At 52.6% G+C, this 20,155-nt stretch overlaps 1 protein-coding gene across 1 annotated transcript in view; it reads left to right on the top strand.

Moving 5' to 3' along the window:
* The first annotated feature begins 7,193 nt into the window (after positions 1 to 7,193).
* The window catches only part of LOC119436731 (DNA N6-methyl adenine demethylase-like), a 124,890-nt gene continuing 111,928 nt past the window's right edge, over positions 7,194 to 20,155 (top strand). The window contains exon 1 of the mRNA XM_049659876.1: positions 7,194 to 7,453. The gene's annotated coding sequence lies outside the window, so the exon portion shown is untranslated. The remainder of the gene's footprint in view (positions 7,454 to 20,155) is intronic.

Below are 20,155 nucleotides of genomic sequence, written 5' to 3'. Positions count from 1 at the left end.
CTGGGGTCGGGGCCGAAGGGCGGAAGCTTCCCAAGTGCAAGGTCGAACGTCGACGCGTCGGGCCCGACGCAAGGCCGCCGCCGCTGCCGCTGAAACAAAAGACGCCCCGAAGCGGAGAAACGCTTCTTGCTGCTTTCGCTGCGGTCTGCCGCGCTGTCTCTCGGCTCCTCTTCATTAGGAAAAGGGCGGCGCTCAGCCGAAAGTACACGCGCTGGCCGGCGGTCTTGGCTCGCAATACCGGGCATCCCCGACGGGAAGAGCACTCCGACGCGGTTTCCCGCCGGGTGATAGGCAACGCTTTTTTTTTTTTCTTCTTCTTCTTTCAATGGGAACGCCGCCTCGCTATCCACTGGAGCAGTCAGTGAGTATAGACTCGCTTACACGCGTCGTCCGCATGCACCTTCGAGTGCCCTTGTCGAATCATCGACGAACGCCTGGGACAATTTCCCTTGCTGAGCATACTATGCAAGTTACGCGTGCATCCGCCGCCGTGGCAAAATGGGCTATGTCGTTCTCCCCGAGTCGGACTTCGCGGGTTCGACTCACGGATGCGACGGCAGCATTTCGATGGTTGTGGAATGCGAAAACGCGCGTGTAGCGAGCTCTGAGTGCACGCGACTCCATGTGTCAGAAGTGATGCGGAGTCGTCCTTCATTCACTACGGCGTCTGTCATAGTTATTCCTGTGTCGCTCTCAAGCAAGTAATTCGTAAAATGCGCACCGTCGTGGACGCCTTCGTCAAGCGTTAGAGCAGTAGCTAGTGCTTCTTTAAATCAAAGGAGCGGGGAGGTCTTGTTGTAGCAACACAAAAAAAAATTATTCGCTCAGGTATTGCTGCCCTCCCTGAGCAGGGCTGTACGCCCGAGATCATTGATACTGTATGTACTTATTCTTCCCATACTGATCGATCCTTTTGTACCAATGCATGTTAGTGCGCATAACCACTTACTCCCACGCTCCTCTGCATCTGTTTGTCAGTGTGTGAAAGGCAATGCTAGAGAAGCGGCTATACCTGAATTACTGCCTCATAAATCCATTCCATCAGTTTTCTAAATAGCATAAAATAAGAAATCAGAGACATCCGTGTATCCTACTTATAAGTGACTGCTACTTCCTTAGCGATGTTAGTTGCAAATAAATGCACGGCTTGACGAGCAATCGGTACTGATGAGAATTTGTCACCTTGCCGAATACGCCGCGGAGTACCATGCCGGTAATTTCGTATCTAAGCGGCCAGGACGAAGGCTCTCTATAGTGTATACAGATGTGTCCTGTTTCGCTTGATAGAATTCGCAAATTCCAAACGTATCCTCATGGCACGCATCGAGTGTCAGGTGGTCTGCTTATATGAGAATGCTTGAAGGAGCTAAAGTGAGGCAGAAGGAAAAAAAAACTGCTATGCATTTACTCGCTTGTCCGCTGACGCAACAAAGGAACAATATTTATACGTATACATGTTCAACCTCGCAATGACTGCACTCTGCGTACAGTCGGGGGCATGTGTGAGCTTGAGATACACGACGTATGATGGCCATGCAGCGTCACAGCTGCTTCACGCTCAGTACACACAGCAAGCACACAGCGCGAGTTGTTGACGAAGACCGACCTGTGTGCATGACGTCGTCGCGAATGAGACGCAGAAGAGATTTTAAAACATGGCGCCATGTTGCTTGAGCGGTCGTCCCAGCGTTGGGATCGTGTTTCAGTGCCATGCGAAGGTTGCGCTGATATCGCATGATATAGCTCCGAGGATATATTTTAAAATATGTCATCAATGTTTGCTTTGGTTTCTACGCATGCGCAGTGCATGTGCGTGAATCACTTGAGTATATGCTACTCCCTCGGGATGGCAACATTTTTTTTTATCACTTCATTTAAATAAACGTTTCAACAACGACGCAGTTTGTTTGTCTACTATTTCTAAAGCTCATCTCGTGGCATCTCGAGTGTACACACTGCCTGCTACGGCCAGCTTCGCTTCTAACAAGTGCGTTTTTTTTTTTTCGCTTTTTTTTTTTTTTTTTGCGTCGGGAGGTCACTGCTCCTTGAGTGATGAGTGGAAAGTCATTACGAGTGAACACAAGTGGCACCATCCACAGTTGTCCTCGTTCTCCGCTACAACGTATAGCGAACAGGGGGCTGCACGAGGAAAACGAGACAGACGGCGAGATAAGCGCAGATAACGGCGACGCCTTTGTTTACCGCGAAGTGCGAAACAGAAGCAGCTGTTCCGCGACTGCAAGAAAGTTGCGGAGGACGCGATGAAACGGCGCCTCAGCCGGAAAGCGGAAGCGGGGCCTGTGTAGCCCAGCTCGTTGCCACACATGCTTGGATAAAGTGTTTTCTTCCTTTGTTTTTCCTTTCTTTCTTTTCTTTGTTTTTTTTAGGTGCCTCTTTCCCGAACGCGCCACCTTTGTCATTGCTTTCAACTTGGGTCTGCCGACGGCATCGTATATACCGAGTGAGCTACTCCGTTGTCGAAGCACACGGACACCGACCACGTTGCCTGCGGCAGGTTTGAAAACCTTTCTCGGGCTATATCCCACGTATATGCACGCTACAAACCCTATCCGACCAAAACAGATGGCGTTAAGCTCGAAACCCTGAACTCAAGGGACTTTTCTTTCTTTTACGTGTCCGTGCCTTCCACGCGACGAAACGTCGCCACATATACCAGTTGTCAGCGTCTGGAGTGAGAGCATCGCAACCATAAAGGCGCTCGCACGCGTAAACTGTTTTGGCTAGAAAGTTCACAAAGTGAACCGATGTATAGACGAAAAAAAGAGGGCAGTAACAGCCAAAAGCAAACGCGCTTGGCTTCAGCGTTCTGTTGTAGATTTCGGCATAGCCACCTATTTAGAAGCGAAATTTCTCGTACCTTAGAAACGAATACAACAACAGGCACGCGTGCCCACACGCACACGTGCATGCACATGCACACTACTCACCCATGGCGGGAGTCAAAAAGTGCGAAGGCGGAAAACAAACCAGGAAGGTGCGCACATACAAAAAGCCCACACCCACCAAGATAAAGCTATATACTTTAACAAGAACGAAGGAAAGTTCTGTAGAATAAACACGGCCGAAAGCGATTCCGCATCCTTAAGGTTTTTTTTTTTTTTTTTTTTTTTTTTTTTTTCCTGTGTTTTACACTATCTGCCTTGTGCACCAGCTATAGCGCAACGACTTAATGGGCCCTTAGAACAAACCTCACCGACGCGACCAATTGGCCACCCTAAGGAGCACCCATACAGCAGTGCAAGCGTGTCAGATTAGAACGATACAACGAGAACAAAGGAATGTAATAATAAACCGACAGAATTCTCCCCAAACGTTGAGTGGCTCTCGAAGTGGTGGGTTCCGCGAACTTGGACCTAAACTTTGTTTCTTGTAAATATTGTAGTCAAAGGTGTGCGAGTGGTCTGCGCGTCTTGTAAACGCCCTTCAACCGCGCGACGCCAACCTCCTTCGAAAGCATGATGACATCGCGCGTCATTTCATATGGCAGCAGCTACACATGTTAGACCGGACTCCGAGGTTAACAACTATCGCGTCGGTCCAATGCGGCGGGAGCAGTCTTACTATTCAGCGGCTTCGACAAGGCTGACGTGTCCGCAATTGAAACTTGTATTTAAGCGTCAAGTGCCCTTAGCGTTAATTCACGATGACATTAGCAGGCAGGCAACGTGATTCTTAAAAACCCGGCATCCCCCCCCCCCCCGCCCGTTTTTTTTTTTTTTCTTCTTTTTTGCGTTAGTGTTGTTTTCATTACGCGTCTCATTCCTTTCACCATTCCACTCCTTATTCGAGAGACGTACGCACCGGCGATGTAAAGATAAACCGGTATGTATGTATGTATGTATGTATGTATGTATGTATGTATGTATGTATGTATGTATGTATGTATGTATGTATGTATGTATATATATATATATATATATATATATATATATATATATATAACGTCCCGCGTGTTTTCGCACCACTGAATCAAGGTACTCGAAACACGTGACAAGGAATAATCGACCTCTATACACGGGCCACGTTCGCAATCGCGACGTCCCCGCCTGCTTACATGCAGTTGTTACTTGCCGGTGTTGTCGAGCAGCCACCGAACCTTTGCCATTGTATTATTTTTTTACGCGCTTTGCTCGCCTCAAGAGCCGCTTTTGTTTATACACCGCTTGGCGCCGAATGAGATGCTTTCCAAAAATTGCCTCGAAAAGTTGAGACAGCAGCGCTCGGGCGGCTTTGGTGCTGTCGCTGTATACCGTGTCGGAATATCGAACATGCGTCGAGATTTCTGCAGTCCGGAGGAACAGAAGCGTTTGGGCGTCGTCCTGCTAAAACAAAATCATCTACCGCGGCCTTTGTGCAAGGTGCTTTGGGCACACGCTGTTATTAACAGGGTCGGCAAAATGAGCTAGGAGGCCGTATTGCTACTATCACCGTTGCTACATGAGCGCAAAAAAGCAAATGAATTGCGCTTTAATCACACACTGCTGACTTGAAAGTATCGATATTCTTTGTGAGGACGTAGTAAATGAACTGTATGACATTACGGTGAGGTATCTGGATACGTTGCTTAACATAAGTGCTATAGATGTATTTTTGGGTAATAAATGAACATCGCTATAGCGTAATTTCGCTAAAAATTCCACGAGTTATTGAATGCTGGTTCTACATCCGCCCATGAAATGCCAATTACTTCTTGGTTATCTTTGCGATTGGGCTCAGAGAGAGACAGATTCTGGCCTCAAAGGTACTTATTACTTCGTAAAGAAAATTACTCTGTTGAAACAGGTGGGGCGCATTGTGCGCATGAATCGGCGGGACGTGAGCTTTTGTGAGTCCGAAGCTCATGCGTAAGCTGTGATGGCTGAACTTTCTGAGAAACGGAGCGGTGGAAGCGCTCATTGCCGGGGTGTCTTAGCATATAGTGCTACGGCTTACCGCTACGCCCCAGGGCGCCTGCCAGTCTTTCCGCGTGCTAAAAATAAAGGCACTACTCCGCGAGTGCCTGGCAGGCGGCCAGTGCAATAACGGTAGCTCTATATGCTACAATTACGCGCAGTTCTAGCCATTCCGTATTACAGTATACGGCTGTGTGTACGTTAAAGCTCGCGGGTTACCGTAGGAGCGAGTGCGCTTCCAGGCGTTATTACGACGTGGTCAACACTGTTTTTTAACACTCCACCTGGCCTTATAGAGCGGATGTTTCCGTCCTAAAAACATAATGCAGCAGGTGCAACGTAGATTATTATTGTACCAGCAGCACAGCAGGGCTTAAAACTTTTAAAGAGTTCTAACACCGCCGTAAGATAATCCGCTGCCCTGTTACCTGCCGCGTTTGGCGAGACGAAGCCATTTATCCTTCAACCAGGTGTGTTTCGTGCGGTACTATACCACGTAGCTGAAACTCTCTCAATTTGCAAGTTATAGTACCCGGCCTCGCTTCCTGAAATGTATTGTCGTGTCATTAAACGCGCAACACACCGGCGATAAATAAATAAATAAAATAAATAAATAAATAAATCCACTCTTTTTTTATCATCTTTACAATACGGCAGTCTGTTCAAGTATTATCTTAGTTGACCTTCCTGACCGTGCCGACTTGCATTATCAGACGTGAGAGACAGAAACAAAGGCGGTAGCGAAAACCAGGATTGCATCCAAAAAATAAAGAAAGAGAAAAAAAAGTGTGCACGTGTGTGTGTGTGTGTGTGTGGAGGGGGTCCTCTGAAACTAAGATAAAGACGCATATACAGCGCACCCACTTTCGTTTTTCTGCCAGTGGTCTCTTTTAGAAGTTTCTCCTTTGTCTATATTCTGATTACGTCAGAGGCGCGCAGCATTCCAGTTGTTTTCCACAAGTGACAGGCAAGGGAAGAGTATGTGACAAGAAAAAACAAGAGAGAAGGTGATGGGAGCTTGAAAGGCGACGGGGGAGCAGCCGACGGCGCTGCCAAACTCGTCTCGGGCAAGTCGAGCGCATGCACGGCTTCGACCACCGGAACCACTGGTAACCACCGGCCGCTAGAGCAGAACAGCGGGTCTTGTGAAAACAAGCACAAAAAAGTCTCGGGAACAGGTTTTCTTCCTGTGTCCGCCCTTTCCCTCCTTTGTGTCCCCTTCCCCCTCTCCTAGTGGCATAATCGGGAGTGCCTCGCGCGCTTTCGTCCGCATTTGAAAGGAAAGCTGCCTTGCGCCTCCTCGCCCGCCTGCGTTTGCACGAATGTGTGCCCACGGAACCCCTGGAACGGGCTCGACTGAACAGCAGCGGCTTATCTTCTTTAGGGCTGAGGCAAAGAGGTATCGGGGGGGGGGGACGAGGATCAGCCGGCAGACAATAGGGCCCTGGCAGGGCATGCCGCCGATTCCGCATCAATTCGAAAGGCATAGCCGACCATAAGCGTCTGCGACCAAGCCACGAGGACGTGGCATTCGCTAGCGCAGTTTGAGCGGCGTCGGTGTTGATTATCACGTGATGGCGGGTGTAGGAAAGAGCATCACGACGCGCCAGGAGAAGGGTGCCGATACTCCGACACATATTTGCATACCGAAGATAGGGTCATATCGAGAAAATGTTCCTTAAGCGGCACTTAAAAAAAAAAGCTCGTTCCATGAGGTTCAGGTACGTTGCGCTAGTAGCAGTTATGCTCGCGCTTGCGCCTCGCATATAATGAGTACCGAGAGGAACTGCACACTATGAGGTGTTCGCGCCGCATACGTCTTGGACGAAGTTTATCGCACGCCGTGCCACAGCATCGACGGGCGATTGCCTCGAGTCGGGGGAAGGGGAGGAGACTAGAGGAACTGGCCCGAACGCAACTGTTCGCGCCCAGTGGGCCGCCCGAATCGCGGTGTTCGCCAGCTGGCGAAGCAGACTTGGCGCTGCTGCCACACTCGAGTGAATGCGATGCGGCGGCTTTGAAAGCGAAAGTGGTGGGGGTCAAGGAAGGAACGGTGCGAAGAATCATGCGACACGCCGAGGGAGAAGCAGAAAACCAGTAGGGCGCCCTCTGACCGCGAGTACGCGAACCGCTTTTCGGCGGGGGTCGCGAGGTCTCCCCGCCGGAGCGCACTTGCGAGGGAAGAGTCTGGGGAGAGGGGGGGCGAGGCCTCCTCCTCGGCCCCTGTTGTTTGGCGGCGGCGCCCCGAAGCGCGCGCGCGGGCCACAACGCGCCCTTCTCTCTCTCGCGCCGGAGTAGGACGGGGCACACACACACACCCCGAGAGCTGCGGGCCGCCTTCCGTTCGCCAGTTGCCTCCTTTGTTGCCCCAGCTTCGTTGGCGGCCCACTGTGGACACGCGTGTGCGATAGCGTGGTACGGCGTGCTCTGCCGCCGCGGCGGCTTGACGCGTCCCGGGACGTCCTGCTTTTGCCGTTGGAGCCACGCGGCCGCGATGGCGGACGCCGGCCAGTTCCCCGGCGGATAGCACTCTGACGCAGGTGAGTTTGCGCGGTGCTTCATGCTGCCTGCCGGACGGCCACGTCTGGTCGTCGCCGCCGCTGTCACTGCCGGCAACGGGCGCGCGGTCGTTGGACGTGTTTGTGCGCGCGGCGTCACGGTGTTGTTGCTTGTGTCTTGCATAAGATCCTCACTTGTAGCATGTAGTCGGTGGTGCGGAACGTGCCTCTTTGTTTCTATTTTGCGGAGAACTGACATCGGCCATCTACGCAACGCGAACGAAAGAGGCACGTTTCTCACGGGAGCTGATCGTGCGCAGCTCGTGCTCCAGCGTCATGTCATCGGTGCGAGATACTGAACGCTCAGAGATCCTCCTGGGCGTGATTCTAGGTGCGTGGCATGCGAAGGCATGAACGTGGACTGTCAACAGCGTTTGTTGTGCGCGCTAAAATTGCTTTCCAACTTTTGTTTCCGGGGCCAGCGCGTGAACGTGACGGAGTTGTGCAGCTTCTCATGTTTGTGTCTTCAGCGACAAGATATCGCTGTGTAGATTTGTTGTCAGGGGGGGCCGGCCAAACCGACTTGTGATGGCAGTGTTCTCGCGTTCGTGCCTACATGTAGGAGTGTTGCTTTTTTTCTCGCCTTCACAACGAATATAATTTGATGACATCCGCATTATATGCGCTGTGGAAGCTGTTGCTTGAAGTGTGGCTATTTCAGCCAACTTCTCACAGTCGTCCGGGCTGCCATTTGTCGGACGATGGCGGATACATGCGTGCGAGGATACCCGAAAATGTATACCTCTCGAGTTAAGCCTACGAGGAAATGTAGGTTTGAGCATGGTTACCTAATTTAATACAGTGGAGTCGGTTAGAGTTCATTGATATCCTAGAAGAACACTTCTACGCCATTTATATGTGCTAGAATTTATCCACACAATTCGTATGCGCTGATTCACTGTTTTCCACCAAGGGAGCTAATCATAGTGCTACATTACGAATCACCGTGAAGCGAGTTACAGGGAAAATGAATACAGGGCTCGATCAAAACGTCTACCCGCAAGTGAGGTGACCGAGCCTCTCGGTCACCATTTTTCTTTGTAACGGACTGTCGGTAACTACCCACAGTAGCTAATAGTAGAGCGTACCGCGTACATAAATGTATGCGAGATACCCGTCACTCGAGTACGTATACCACAGACATTCTACCCTAATATCGCCATCGGTTTAAACGAGACAATGGCTGCCAAAGCACTTTCCTCGAGCTGAATGCAGTAATCGCATACACACACACTGCTGGCTTCATTTCATCATTAGTATTATTTGTGTACATTTGTATCTGTTTTCAATGAGCGTCAACGGAAATGGACGCAGAACATGACATTAGTCAGTCTTGTCGAATCGTTCTTGCAACCTCAAATTCACCTTCTTCGCCGTTCATTTATAAAAAGGAAAAAAAAAAAAAAAAAAAAAAAAAAACCGTCCATTGCGAAACGACAAGGGAATGCTGCTTTGTCTGCGCACGCCACTTTCAACATTCCAAACTTTATGTTCACGCTGTACTTGGCAAACTTGGCATACCCCTTATTTCTTACTTCAACGAAAGCGTGAGGAGGGCGCAGCTCTTCGGCAAGACGCAGTAGGTGCAAACCACATTGTGGAGGACAGGCGAGGGACGCATGTGCTTTCTTTGACTTACTTCAGCGCAAACAAAAGGTGCGCGCGACATGTCAGTCGCGTACACGCCGGCATTCATCAAGCTGGCGTGAAATAAGCGTATAAGGAAGGACGAAAAAGAAGAAAAATGCAGCACAGTGAGGCGCATTGTCTGAAGAAGCTCGCTCTAACCTAGGCGTTGCCCGCTGGAGGTAGGAATGCAGAGTCTTTAGTAACTGCGAAATTTTGACATCTCGCAAGACTACGGAGGGAAAAAAAAACGCTGCTTCGGAGGAAGGGGCAGCTGATGATACATACGTCTTCGTGTCAATGAGCGATTCGCAAAACAACCTGGAACTGGATGGCCCTCCAAATCTCTCTTTGAATTGACGTCCCCCCGGTCAACTTTCTGCGTTACCCTCGAAAACGTAATTTGGAATACAATGTGGTCTGTACGCTTCTGGATGATTCGAGGTCGGCAGGTACGAAGAGACGCAAGTGGGTTTGCAGCTGTCTACTGTGAGTAGCAGAAGGAGGCGACTCTTTCTGAAAGCCAGGCATGGCATCATTCAGAACGTATTCGGTGATGAATGAGTTTTGAGGAAAAGAAAATCGCGATTCTATGTGGGACTGATTAGCACCTTTGTGCTCACACTTTTCTCCCTGATTTTTGAGCGCTTCACGTGTACCCGCGTCTCTCTGTATAGGTCAGAGTGTATACTACCATGAATTTTGCGTGGCGTACCGCTCAACTTTGCCAGCATGAATTTAGCGAGGAAGGTTTATTGCGCAGCACGTTCGTGTCTGCGCGCTGGTGAAGAACTGGTTATCTCCAGAAGAAGCGAACATATGTTACGAACTTATGATAGACTTTATGAGCGACGTCAATCTCAAACGAGCAACAAAAGAAGAATGTTCAAATCTTAACGTAGTGAGCTGCTCCTTGGAATCCATACCGTATTGCGCCGTTGGGCTCGATGTTGATGTCGATTCGTCTTTTCCCTTTAGATCGGGTCGCCATGCACGGCGTATATTAGCAACCGAAGATGATTGCAGTGGGGCTTAGCTTTCCCCGTAATGGGCGAACGCAAAAAATATTCCCCAATCGCAACCTTTATTTTTTTTTTTCTTTCATCAATCGCGTGGCCGATAGCGCCCCCTGCCGCAGGCCTCCGGCGTCACGCAGCAGTCCTCCTGCCACCTCTGTACCTTGACGTCTGGCGGCAGGTGTTTCGCCCGAGACTGCAGCGAGAAAGCCAGGTCAGCCGACTTGGCAGACGAGGGCCAGCGCCGCCGGGGTGCACTGCCAAAACGCTGCATTTAGACGACCATTTTTACACACGCCAAGGTCGTTCCTAAAGCGACGCTGCGCCGACGCTCATCTCGTCGGCGTTTTCTTCCCTGCACTCTCCGTCTGCTGGGCAAGAAAGTCGAAAGAGAAGGCACAGTGCGCAACGCATTACCGTTGGCCGGTTCTGCAAATGGGTGCACGTTCACGGTCCTCTCGGCGCTCACTGTAAATTGGCACTCCGCAACTCAGCGGCCACCGTTCACGGTGGCCGCTGTAATTGCGCTACATTCAAAAAGGGGGGAAAAATGTTTTCGTTTGCTACAGTATTACTCGCTGCACACCCCGCCGAAATACATGCGCGGCAGCCACCACTCTTAAAGTGTCTGCGTGGCCCGCAAAACCACGCAGAAATATCCACACGCACGTTGTGAGCGATAGCGCGCCTGATAGCACGTCCGGTTTTCTGCCGCAGTGGCATGAGTTCCATCCCCGTTGGCGGGTGTTGGCGAAGATGAAGCTAAAGTTGCGGCGCAGCGGAAAGCACGGACCAAGCAAACACACTTTGGAGCTTTCAGTTTTTGTCGCAGTTACAGAAGTGCGTGTATACGCAGCTAGCCCGTCGAGTCTTTCAGATTGTATACCCCGTGTTGCTGCGAGAAAACTTTCTCACCTCAAAAGACGCGTTCGCCAGTGCTGCCTTTTACCATCATAGTCACACAATTTTCTTTTTCAATTTTCATTCGTGAATGCGGGAAACGAAGGAAAAAAAAAAAAAAAGAGCCCTTACCACGCAACACGTTTTCGGTGACTATAGTGAGTCGAGGAAGTCCCGGTCTCATCTACGCTCTCATAGCGTTCATGCAGTGAATGCGACTTCGGTTGGCGCAACAGCACACACGTCAAGGCGATCGCCCTCCATTCACAGTGTGGCGCGCGCGCTGCTGCTCCAAAATGCACGTTGAGCAAAGTTGATAACGTCGCTGTAGCACGCGGCGATAGAGCCAAGCCGGATCCAGTCCTGCCGAGTGGCTCGGCGTCATAAAGACGCAACGAAACATTACCTGCCGTTCATTACTTTATTATTATTATTTTTTTCGGGTACGTTATTTAGGCGCCCTGAGAGAACTTGAGAGAAAAAGAAATAAAAGCCACGAGGGCGTCTCTGTAACGACGCGAGTGCCATGTCCGCCTCTGCCGCCGAACTTGATTCTGAGAAACGCTCCGCCTGCCTCCCTCCCGCTCCTCAGAAACCTGGCGTGCAGCATTCTTCTGCACGTGGATGCAGACTGGAACGCTGCTGTGGCTGGCCAAGCAAAAAGAGCAAGAGTGTCGATTTAAGGAGTGTGAAAATGCTGTATCGTTTGTATGTCTCGGCGGAGCCAGTTCTTCTCCCTCACTGGGTCATTTTCTCCCTTTCCGGCTGCGGTTGGCTACTCCCGATACGTAGCGCGACGTGGCGCTTGGCTGTTCATTTATTTTTTGGTCTTGCTACTATTCGTTTATTTGTTGTTGATTTTTTCTCCTGCGATTGCATTTTCCTTCTGTTGTGCAGTTTCGTTTGTGGCGTGTATGTTTTAAAGGGGCCCACCTCTTTGTGTGTGTCGTTATTTAGATACGCACAAACTACACTAAAACGAAAACAATTTATTGGTGTGCGTCTGTTATCGTTTGGCAGCTTGCTTCAGCCGTCCTCTGCCGTTGTGATATTATTTATTTACTTACTTACTTATTATATTATAGATACGTTTGTGTCTCTAAGCGGTTTTGCTCTTCGCCAATAAGTGATGAGGGTTACTGGAAAGATTGCTGACGACACGGGTGAGGCGTAATATCAGCCTCGACTTCAAATCTAAAATCAGCGCAGAGCTGTTTGGAATGAAAGTGCTGAAACGGTACTCGACCATAGGACACAACACAGGCCCGTCTTTCCGCTGTTTTTACCAAGGGTGTTCCCGCACGCATTATCCCACCTTCAAGCCGCTCTCGATTACCTGCGCTCCACACTGAAACAGCTAGGTCTCGCACTTTGAAATGCAAGAGGATTCAGCCTTCAACTCTTGTCTTTGCTTAAAGGAACGTTTCTCAACTGAAGATAATTTGCAAATAGTGAGCGCCGCCTGGTAATTTCTAAGCAATAACTCCTCTCGTTCACAGACTGACATATCTACCCCTAAATTCACAAAGGTTTTCGTTCCTAAGGGCCCTTTTCCATTGGCGGACAGTGTCCGCCTTCGCTAATACTGTGTACGAACGATTCCAGCGCAAGGGCTTTTTCGTAAATGCGCTCCCAACTCTCCCTCCGGCTGACGTACGAATTCTCTAACGGCCACGACCCCCGCTGTCTGACGTGGCGGTCAGCCCAACCTCCCTCGGAGAATGCACGGGGAAGCGGTCAGCGGCACGTCCTTCCTTGCCGGGGCGCGCGCGCTAACCCGATCAGCGCACGCCTCGGGGCACTGCTGATTGCCGCGAGCGCGCGCTGGCGACGTGCCTCGCATGGGAGACGCGTCCATATAGTCCGCTGCTGAGTCACGCTGCCTGCCCCCACCGAGGGCAGACAGCTGCGCGAGTGACCCGCTCACACACGACGGTGGCGCGCTAATGTGGATGGACGCTGCCGACTCGCGCGTCCGTTATGACGTCGCTATTTGAAGCTGCGACCATCGTGGCCCTGTATAGGGTAAAGCTCCTCGCGGTGAGACTCCTACGGAGATGTGCCTGTTCCTAGCGCATTAGGCTAAGTGAGGACACCGTTCGTCAGGGGCCGCTCGTACTTGTAGCCGCGGATCAGAAGGTGCCGGATAAAGACGCATTTCTTTAAAATCGCATCAAGTGGACATCAGCGCAGAGCTGTGGCCGTAGGCATGTGTGCCTGCGAGGGCGCGCATCGCGCCTCGATAGCCTATTTACCGCAGCTTTGACGCCCGAGTTTTGCCTATACCGTGCGATGTGGGAAAGCACTCGCCGTAATCTTCATGGCGCTGCCCGGCTGCGAGAAGACAGCGTACGCGCCGCGAGCGAATCAACGTACTCCTGCACGTCACTGGGAGCTTCTCGCGCGCGTTCTTTTGGCTCGTACAATCGAAGGGTCCCGTCACCTCTCGGACGCGACCGGCTCCCGCGGTCAGTGGCGGCGGCGCCGCCATCTGCGTGCCGCTGACACGCATATCCGCGCTGCATGGCGTGCGCCGCCGGAGCAGTCGAGTTCATGGACGGACGCGGCCCGGTCATCACGAAGCGGCGCCGGCGCAACCATTGGGCCGTTCGTGACCGAGCAGACCTTCAGCGGCCAGACACGCCGCATAGCAGCGTGCATCCGCCTTCGCTCGCAGACCCATTACGAGAGGGGCCTGCACGGCGCGCCGCCGCCATCTTTGTTCGCTCGCCTGTCTTTCTTTGTCTCGAGCCCCGGTGGTAATCGAATCAAAGCTTCTCACCGGCGTGTATACGAGCTGGGCCACCCCGTTGACCGCTCGTCAGGCTTGGCTGGGCTTCTGCGGGGTCTGCTTTCGACAGCCCGGCTACTGTCACAGCGCCAGACGGCAGCGGAAGACGCTCTCGCCTCGTTCTGTGGTCACAGGCGACTCCCGGGCCGCGACCGACCGAACACCGACTTTTCTGAGGAAATGAATGACTAGCACGGACGCTTGATGAAGAGCAGCTTCTGGTGCTCTCAGTCAGACGATGTTTCAAAGTTCGTGCGCTTTAAAGTGGTGGGCAGAAGACGGCCACTGCTCGTGGCCTGCGAGGCACCGTGATGCGGAACTTGAAGTTCTGCCCGCTTGTGTATTGTGAACACAGCTACCGCTTCTTTGGCTGGTCGCAAACTCCTTCGTGTGCGCCAGCGTTGCGATGACGGTCGGTTTCGGTGTGCGCGATACATTGACGCAGTTGACCCTTCGCGACGTCCCTTTGGCGAAGAACAATTGGACGAGAAACAGATCGGTGTGGGCGCAGTGAACTAACGAGTGGGTTCAACTTTTCCACTACCTGCAAGTGCCGATGCCTATACAGAAGCCTGCCGCTTCTATTCCCGTGTTCGTGGTGCATCCGGCGGTGGCCAACGGCGCCCAGCGTGCGCCGCTCTCACTTCGGCAGCGTGACTCACCTCGTGGCTGATGCACGCACGCGTGGCATATTCAGGCTCCACCCCGTTCGGCTCCCGCCCCAAAGTCTGGAGCGTGGCATAGCTGTCTGACGCGGTGAAAAATGACGCGTAATTCCAAATTCTGTTGCCCGCATCTTGTGCCCTTCCCCCTCCCCCTGGCATCCCGACCGTCGTTTTTGCTTCTTTGCTCGCACACCGTTTTCGTCGGTTGCACTTTGGGAGCGACTGGGTTATACCGTGTACTTTGCCGCGACGGCTCTTCCCCGTCTAACTTCGCAACCCCCGGGCGTCGCAGCGCGTGCGCTCGAGACCGTGTAGCTAACGGCGTCTCGCGATCGACGGTGTCGCCGTCGGCCTTCGAGCAGCAGCAGCACGCCCCTTTCGCGTCGCGTCACCTCGGTTGTGCAGCGCCAAAATTTGTCAGGCCGTTGTAGTTGGTTGCCGCGTGAGTTTGACAGTCCCCAGGAGCGACCGAAAAGGGCTGCGAAAATTGTTGATGGAGCCAAGCGACAGCCGAATCTCCGTTTTTACGAATAAGTGCCAGCCTCTCTCTTCTCACGCGCAACATTGAGGTTTGTTTTGTGCTCTCTTTCTTTATCTGATCACCAACCGCCGCATTTTCTCTCATGCAGCCGTGTTCGGAAACAGCAGTAGCATACATCATTTTCGCATTTGTTGCTGTCAGAGCAGCGCATAGTTCTTTCACCCCACCGTCCAAACGTTTTCGAATGGCGCCCATTTGCCACGCATCTGAGCCATTCTCAGCGTGTCGTGGTCGCCTGATCTCTTGAGGTCCATTGCTTGGCCTTCACCCCGCGGTTCGCTTGCCCGGGCAGCTGTCGAGCTTTCGTGGCACTAGAAAAGCAATAAGGCGCTTCGATGCGCTTGCTGATGTTCTCGCCACGTGTTTCTGTGCGTTGACAGGGGGCGCGATCAATAGGCAGATTTCCGTTGTTTAATAACGCTCGTATCAGAATTTATGGCGGATCGTGTACTAACACTAATGGAACCTTCGACTGTTCTTTTTCAGAGCGCTATGGAAACTAGTGCTGTATTCTTATTATACTGGCGAAATATGAAGCATAGGCTGCGGTATTCTTCCCAATTTGCTTTGTTGCGCCAGATGAAGCGCCTGCGCATGACCATTCTGTTGGCGTGATGAGGCTACGTTATCAGGCAATAACCGAAGCCGAAACATCCGACCGCAAATCCGGTACCCGTACTTGGTACGGACATAGTGCAGTTACTTGCAGCTCATCGCCTAGACCGCGATGGGTGCGCCAAGTCGCAGGCCGCACGGCTACTAACCTCGCATGTTGCCCCGACCGACCTTTGTCATTCCGTTGGTCAGTGCATTCGCGCAACAGCGGCCACGCTGCAGATACTGGCATGCGTTCGCCAACGTGAGAATGGGCTTCGTTGGCCGTTAGCGTTGTGACCAAGTAATAATAAAATAATCTCGCGGGACTGCTCGATGATTGCGTCGCTTTCTCTGCGCCTGCCGTACGTATACGCTCTGTGTCGTCCAGTGTGCGTCGATGAGGCGCAGCGTAATCGCGCTGTTCTGCTTCACTTGCACTCTCGGAAAAGAAAAAAAAGCGGCCCGGCTTTTTCCCCGAACGTTTTGTGCAGTGCGATGGACGCTCCGCGTGCTGTGACCGGGAGGTGCGAAAGCTCATTTGTCTTGTCCCACGGTGGTGCGCGAAGAAAGCGAGCGCGCAACTCTTCTTCGTCTTCAGGTGCGAGGAGGCGACGCGATGCTTGTTCCCTCTCGCCGGGTGACCTTGCCCGCGGCAGGAGGTCTGTGACATTCCTCGCATCATTGTGGCCGCCGCCGCAGCTGCAAGGCCGGGCCCACGTGAAGCCCATCGGGAGGAAAGAGAGGAGGAGGGGGGGGGGGGGATGCGGCGCCGGTCCTGGCCCCCAAAGCTTGCGCGTCCTCCCGGCAGCCCAGAATGACCCGTTGCCACGGTTACCACCAAGAGCGAGGCAGCAGCGTGGCCCGTTTCCCGTTCTCTGCTCGACTTGCGTTGCGCCCTGCAGCGAGGGCGCGCCCTCTTGGAGGAACAGCGGTCTCGAATGTGTCCCCGCTGTTGCGATGAGGACGTCCTGTGGCCCTTCTTTGCCCCTTCCTGCTGCTGCTGTGCGGCTCAAAGTCGGCCGGATGGCGATGCCCACGGACGCTGCCTTTTGTGTGCATCGCCCGAGTGCCCCCTTTCGCGACCCGGCATTGGATTCCAGTGGTGCATTCGTCTTCTTCGCAAGACGAGCACGCTGCGCGGAAACTGTGGCCTCGCCAGCATGCCCCAAACTTTCTGTGAAATAACTTCTGCAGCTTGTATATAGTCCGCACGAATAATAATAATAATAAATAATAAAGTGAGTGGAGCTGCAATTCTCTACCCCCATGCGCCCTGAAAAAGTGCACTTGTGCTCGTTTTATTCAAAGTCAAGAGCTGCATTATGTACGTTTCATCTTCAAGAAGAGTCTGATGATTGATCACTGAATCAAGAGAGAGGGCAACCTGGAAAGCGGTGTCGAGGCGGCCATTGAGGAACGCCTCGAAGCTGAGGAAGGAAAGAAGCTATATACCGCTTAGGAGTAAAAAAATTCGAGAAAAAGCGGCCTCTCGTAGAAGGGGGATACAAGTACACAGATAGCTAACGGAAGTGGAACGTTCACCAGTGGTCGGTCATGCTAAGTACCATACGAGACAGACTGATTTTCCTAGCAGAATGGCTATATTATGCACGTGTGAGCACCGTACTCCGATTGTGTTCGGTGGCGCCTCAACTTGGAGTCGTTTCTTGGCATACTTATTAAGCAGTGTAATCTAAACAAAGGCCCCGCATCGACGCCCAGCTGAAATTCTGTTCCAGTTCTTTGCGCGAGCTCGGCGGCCGTCGCGAACCATACGTACGATAGGCGGGATTCGATACCTATCTTTCCAATCATGGCGACCTCGCGTTCGGCATTCGCGATAGACAATCGCTCTGTGCCAATGGCGTCCTCGTTTCAAAATGTGAAGCAACGCCGGCAGCTTCTCATTTATTTGTTATTTTTATTTTTTGTTGACGAACCTCTTTCCGCGTATGCGCCGCCGCTGTTTTTTTAAGTGCGCGCATTAATGCGAAGGAGGTGGTTTCGACGTAAACAAGGTCTTTAACAAGGTGCACGAGCCATGTAACGGCTGCGACGAAATCAAAACAAGCGCGCTTTCTTAAAGATAAACAACCCGGAGGAGCGAGGCAGCGTGTGCCGAAGAAATAAAAAGAACCTGGAGAGATAAACAACCGAGAAACGCTGCACGCAGGTAAAAGCTGCTGGAAAACGACGCCAAAACGGCGGTAAACTCGCGCGCCGGCGCTGTACCGCAGGCGCAGGTTATTTTTCTTTCTCGGGTTTATTTAGTCTGTCTCTCACTCGGTGTTGCTCCCCCTCACCACCTGCACTGGCTGGAGGTTGGCCGCGGTGCCTGGGCTATCTGTGGCAGGTCGAGACAGTTGACGCGCTCGCGACGGTCGTAAGTCGTGAATGAGCGACGACGTCACCTTTCGCTCGCGCGAGGGCCCGTCGGTCCTGCCGATATCCCGCCTAAATGATGGCCAACGCGGAGGTTGTTGCGCTGTCCGCGCGCAAGTTCCGGCTCTCAGACGTTCGGAACGTGAAATGTAGCTAAAGGCGGATGCCGCGACGTGTTAGCCTGTTCTGTCCACGCCCGACTTATTCTTGGGCCTGGTGTTGACTTGTTAGAACGACTTGCACGCCGATGACTTGCTAGCCACAACGTTCAACGTTCGGTTGCGGGCAGCGATTACGTCGTGCATGACCTGTTGCCTACACAGCACTGAATGCGTCCGTATACAGGCACCAAAGAAAACCTTGTAAACGCTCCTGAAGCTAGAAGTGAGGCGGAATCTTGGCTCGGTGTCCTTCGACGGTTCTCGTCTCGGAACTTATGCGTGTATCTGCTGCGTGTAGTCTTCCCGATGTGTGTCACATCATCGTCGGGGGATGCAAATGTCTCCCTCAGGTGTGCCCACATGTCGAGGCGCAGCCACATATCCACATCGCTCCCATCACCTCCCCCCCCCCCCCCCCCCTTCGCATTTCGGCCCTCCTCCCATTCTCCCTTGCTCGCATTTCCACACGCTTCCGCCCGGGGCGCGCATCTGCACAGCGTTGGAGGGGAGACAGGGGACAGAAAGCGAGATCGAGTTTCAGAAGGAGAACGTCTCGGCGCGCATTCTATTTCTCCTGTGCTTTTTCTCCTTTTTTAATTATTCTGCCTAGCGTCCTTAAAGAGACCAAAAAGCGGAGGGAATCGAGAAGGAATCTGGCGAAGATGTTTATCCACCGCGTGAGTGAAGCCGCGCCGTCGTTTGGGTGCCGTCTCTGTCTCCCTGTCTCCGTCGTTTTATCCCCCCCCCCCCCCCCCGTTAAAATGCGTGTTTTTCTTTCCTCTCTCTCCGCCTTGTGTGTCGAGCTCTTGACTTCCGGTTGCAGACATCACCGCCTGTCTGTCTGCTGTCTCTTCGGTGGCCCTCGCTGGCAGTCGGGAGGTGCGCTGGCCTCGCTTTTACTCGGGGCGGCCTTTTCTTGCTTCCCCCTCTGCTCGGGCAGCAGGCGGGAGGCTCGCTGCACTTTTGGCTGCCCTAATGCTCGCGTTGGGGCTCTGCCTCGGGGCGCCGGCGAGCCGGAAGAGCTCCTCCTCCCCTCTGCGCCTCCCTCGCCCGATCGGGCGGAATTTCGTGAAAGCAGAGTCGCGCGAAAAAGGAACGACCACCATATGGCACATGTTGGCTCCGTCGCGATAACGGATTCGCTCTCGTGCGTTGCGTCGGCGCCACGGTGCCTGTCGCTTGGCTAGGCTGTTCCCATCGGAACTCGCCGGGCGAAGCTGCTGGCGCATGTGCTCCAGCAGCTTCGCTTTCTCTACCTTGGTGCCGAGATTCCTGACGCCCACGCGGATGTTTAGGCAGTGCTTTTTATTTTCTGGCTATCTGTTCTCTGTTAGCCGTCCTGGCTCGTTCCGGCGTGGAGTGCGACGGTTATGTTTTTTTTTTTTTTTCACTGATTTGTTTAATTTGGCGATAGCTACTGCGATCACGATCGGTTGATCGGTGTTGAGAAAGGTGACGTCATGTGGAGAGGAATAAAATCGGGAATAATATGCTATATATTAAACTGCTCCTGCATTCGCGGCAGGCACGGCCGGTAAAGCAAAAAAGCGCGGCCACTCGATCAAAACACGTGTTTTGAACGAGCGGCCGCAGTAAAAGCACCTAGTGGTCGCTCCCGGCTCGTTCAACTAGTGTAAAGTTCCTGGCACTCGTCGGCAGCCGATCTCGAACCCAGTGTAGCTACCGCCACGCGTTGCTTGCGCAGGCCTGAGCAGCTGGAGCCGGGTGCTCGACCACACCGGAGAAGTGTCATTCGGCGATTCGTTCTCTATACATTCGATTGCTGTTTTGTCACTGGCGACCTAGGTCGTTGGTTCAGCTTCGCAGACTTGACTATGACGATTTCACGCTCTTCTGCTTCACTTGCGTGAGTGCTGCAAGTAGGAGCCGGCGTTCAACGGAAATAACATCGGCGCGGCTTCCTCACGGTTGACGTGGCCAGATGTCCGGTTAAGGGTTTGATTGCTCAACGACGAAGTGGAGTGATATATACATGCGTACGCGC

Source organism: Dermacentor silvarum, chromosome 1, assembly GCF_013339745.2.
Source record: "Dermacentor silvarum isolate Dsil-2018 chromosome 1, BIME_Dsil_1.4, whole genome shotgun sequence".
Lineage (NCBI taxonomy): Eukaryota > Metazoa > Arthropoda > Arachnida > Ixodida > Ixodidae > Dermacentor > Dermacentor silvarum.
This window is presented reverse-complemented; position numbering and strand designations above follow the sequence as displayed.